The following is a 4,352-nucleotide window of genomic DNA, read 5'->3' as shown; positions in this document are numbered from 1 at the left end:
CATACTTTATTTTTATGCTATCTAAGTTACTTTCCTTTTTTGTACGACTTCTAAACTTTCAAGCTACCAGTTTCGATTCATTCATAAAAGTTTATGTCACTTCTGCAAACCTAACCTATTTTTGAAAATGAAATTTTGATTTATTTCCGTAAGGTATTCCTTTTTCTTACTTTTTTTTTTTTCCGAGTTACTAAGCCGTATTTAATCATAATTAGTAAAGATATTATTCTTATTATAGAACTTTAAACTAAAATTTTGAAAATGCTTTTATGATTTTTAATGGTTTTAACATTAATGAGTGTTAAATCTCGTTATTGGAGACGTCACAATAATGGGTTTTCTCATTTATTGGTGTAGAAATATTTTTATATATCTTGATATGAATGTGGATGTTCTTGTCTGATCAACAAGAGTATCACCGTTTCTTTGAAAAGATACCTATATTTTTCTTATGATTATATTATTAAGATGTTGTATACTATAATTTCTCCTTCCAAGTTTCGAGGGCGAAACTTTTTAAAAGGAGGGGTGATTGTAACACCCCGTAAATCGGACCGTTATTATTTTGCGAAAGTAATTTATTAATCAAGTAAAATTTGATATTAATGTATTTGAAGTAATAATAATTCAAATAAATATAATTTTATTATATTTTGAAGTAAAGTATTTATTTTGATAGTTTCGAAATGTTTAAAAATAGTTTAAACCGTGTAAAAACTTTTTATTTCGAAAAATGGGCATATCGGGGAAAAATGACAACTCTTTTGAAAATTGGGCAAACGATTTTGGAAATGGGTCGTATGAGTATTCAATTTTCTTGTAATCTCGTGTTTAAGAACTTTGGTCTTGTCGGAATTTGCGTTTGACAAACGGTTTTAATTATTATCGAAACGAAGCAAAAACCGACTCGTAAAATCCCGACTAAAACCCGCTCCTTTCCTCCTTTCCTTTCCTTTCCCGCGGCACACCTCCTTTCCCCCTTCCATTCTGATTTTTTTTCTTTTCCACCTACTCTCTCCTTGAACCTTCTAGCAAACACCATTTTTATACAAAATCAAAGATTTCTAAGCTATTTTCATCATAATTTCTTCGTTACTAGTCCGTTTTTCACAAAATTTATATTTTCGGAATCCTCTCTTCGAGATCTACAACCTAGTATGTTTTAATTTCAGTTTTCTTGATGTTGGTTTAAGACGATTTTGGCATAATTTCGGTTTTTATACTTATTATTGTGTTTTTATTGTTTATTTAGGTGAAGATTTGGAAGACGAGTTTGGGGACTCGTATATTGTTGAAGATAGTGGCTAGTGTATATTAGGGTTTGGTATTCAAGGTGCTAATTGCTCATTTTCTAGCTTAAGGTAACATATTTCGAGTTACTCGACGAATAATCGTCACATTCTTTGCTTTTTGTATGTTTTTGTGATTTTTGTTTGAGTAGTAAATTTTCACATGATAAAATGGGTTGCATGCATGTCTAATGCTTGTCTTTTGTTAGTTTAAGTTAACATATTAGTATAGAAATGATTAATTGATGTTTCAGACGATGTTAAACTGAACAAAAATGGAGAAATGGAGGAGTGGGGGTGGCGGCCAGCAGGCCCAGCAGGCCCGGCAGGCCCGTGCAGGCCCACGGCAGCCTGGCCTGGCCCGGTCAGCCCGTTGCTTGTTTCGCGGTTTTTCATGCAATATTGGTCATTTCGGGTTAATTAATGTTATAGTTAGTATAAGTCACATATGAGTACACTTTTGAATTGAATCATATTAGTAGTAAAAATTATGTTAATGGTAAAAATTATGTTTGTATTGGTAGTTGCACATATTAGTATAGGTTATAAAATGAAATTGTAATGAATAGGCTCAAAATGAATTTTATAGCAATAATTGCAATGTTTTGATGATTGTACCGAAAACTGAGCCTTAGTCCCTTTGACCGATTCGATGTCAGTCAATTGTGTGATTGGTCAGCCGCAATTTAACCCGCACTGTCGCAGATGGGGTTGCGGGTAAAAATTCGGTTGGATGAAAATTAATGTGAAAAAGGGATAATTGGCCTTATTCTTGTTTTAGGCCATTTATTAAGTTTTAGTTCACATGTGTTGTTGGTTGAATTTAATAGTTTCTTATATTGTAGAAACGGCCCTAGATTCCCTGAAACCTTTAATATTGTTAATATTGTTAGAATTGGAATTGGTATTGAATACTTCTTGCAGGTTGTTGTGTTTGTCATAGATAGGCCTTTATAGTCTCTGACGAGTATATGTTCACTGCTTAATAGCCTTTGTGTTCCTGACTTGGTGGGATTATATCCAAGTTGGGGCATGACCTCGTTACTTATTTTGATAGTAAGTGGTCAGCTTAAGTACTAGCCAACCCTTTGGTGGACTCCTTAGGGTACTCACTTTGTTTTAGAAAAATTGTGGGTCTTGGGTGTGGTGGTGTGTATCCGCATGTCTAGGTCTGCGCAGATTTTAGGCTAGGGTTGTGTTGTGTCTTGGCCATGTTTTGATAGAACCTCTGAGCCAAGATACCGGTTCGATTACCTTCCCTACCTCGTGGTATAGACTCGATTCTGAGTGACTATTGACGGTGCTAAGAACTTATGCCCTGTCTTTGATATATTGCCCTTTCTTGTATGGTGATTTTATGAATTGTAATAGGTGAGATGTAAGCCGGTTACAATTGATAAAGTTTGGATGACTGTTTGTTATATGTTTCACATGATAGCTTAAATTGGTCAATTAGTGTTCATATGTTAGAATACTTGATAATTGAATTATTTATCATGTTGTTTACATGTTACATTACATGTTACATTAAATATGACCTTTCGTGGCTGGGAGGACTCGAAGTTACTCCCCACTGAATTGTGGCTTTCGTGTTTGTATAAAATGCGATTGACAGGTTGATGATGCTTAGTTGGGGTACACAGACGAGCTAGTGAGCAAAAGAACCTTGGACCTAGTTTGGCTATTTTTGTAGTAAACCTTTTAACTTTTGGTTGTGTATATATTTTGAAGGGACATATGTCTCCCTCTTTGATTTTGGTTTGTATCATTATATTTTCTTATCGTTAGCTATGGCATGTAAATTAGTTGTTAGCTTTTGCAGGTTTTGACACTCTTCTTTCGGAATTGTTTGTGAATGGTTAGGAAAGTTTTAAAAATTACAGGTTTTGTCTAGTTGAACCAATTACAAACATATCCTGTCAGTTTTTCTGTAGATTTTACGTGTTTAATTAACGTTTTTTTTAAGGGTGTCACAGTTGGTATCAGAGCTTGTTGCTCCCGACGCACGTTTGTGCACCCCACTTAAAGTCACTTGACCTTTAAATAATAAACTTGAGAGATGGGTAGGATGGGTAGATTTAGGATTTTATGTGGTAGTCTGTTTGTGATTGCTATTTGTTAGGTTCTAACCAATGTTCTATTTTGCAAGATGGCTCTCCAAGAAACGTAGATAATGCAATCTTACCAGCTGGGTTTGTTAATTGTTAGTTATTAATTTTCGTGCCGTTGAAGCTATGACCGTGATCTTACTCGTTGGTGACCAAGACTGAGTGGCCGTTGCCGAATGTTGAAGATTGGTTATGCCAAATGAAGAATGCTTCCACTTTCTTGATACTTCTTTTCGTATTCGGTGTATCTTACCTTAATCTTCCAATCTCGTTGTTTATTCGTCTTTTTAATTCCTCTTCTCTCGCCTTGGTAACTACTCTTCTATTCTTTCTCCCGATTCATCCTTGGTTCGTTTTCTTCTTATAATAAGAGTCCTTGTGGACACCTTCCTTTTATTCCGCAGGGTAGTTCCCTTGTTCAAGAGAACCCAGTTTTGAGAGAATGTATCATTGGAGGGCGTGAACGAGTTGAGAAATTGATTGTTTAGGGTTTGAGTTGTATAGGAGAATATAACTTGGGATCCTTTGGTTAGTCTTGTTAGTTGTGCTTGATATGAGAACTTAGTGAAATGAGAAACACCTTGGGATTTATGTCTATTGAGAGCTTGTTTGTTATAGATGATTGAGCATGGGTACTGCCATAGCACATAAGATGGAATGAACCTGAGCTACTTCATTTGAGAGTCTCGATGTTTCCTGTGGAGAATTAAAGGTGATAGTTAGCACTAATCCTTGTAGGCCTTGAAAGGAATACAATAGGACATTGATGTTGCTTAATGGATTGGTATTGTACTTTGGAATTAGTTAGTTTGTTAAACCTTTTGAGTTGACCAAATCTAGTATAGAGTAGCCTTGTTGACCTTTCGAAATTTGAGAACACGTGGTTGACCTTATTAATCATATCTGGATTTGGGAATTTTGGTGGAATGTTGTTCGATGTAGTTCGTGAGTTCAA

At 35.1% G+C, this 4,352-nt stretch overlaps 1 long non-coding RNA gene across 1 annotated transcript; it reads left to right on the top strand.

Annotated features, from left to right (window-relative positions):
• Positions 1-974: 974 nt before the first annotated feature.
• On the top strand, positions 975-3,201 carry LOC141607716 (uncharacterized). The gene is made up of 3 exons (XR_012526940.1): positions 975-1,155; positions 1,253-1,361; positions 2,905-3,201. It is a non-coding gene; the product is annotated as an uncharacterized LOC141607716 (long non-coding RNA).
• Positions 3,202-4,352: the final 1,151 nt, after the last annotated feature.

This window comes from Silene latifolia, chromosome 10 (genome assembly GCF_048544455.1).
Source record: "Silene latifolia isolate original U9 population chromosome 10, ASM4854445v1, whole genome shotgun sequence".
In the NCBI taxonomy this organism is placed as follows: domain Eukaryota; kingdom Viridiplantae; phylum Streptophyta; class Magnoliopsida; order Caryophyllales; family Caryophyllaceae; genus Silene; species Silene latifolia.
The sequence above is the reverse complement of the archived record's forward strand: the minus strand, read 5'-3'. Positions and strand labels throughout refer to the sequence as shown.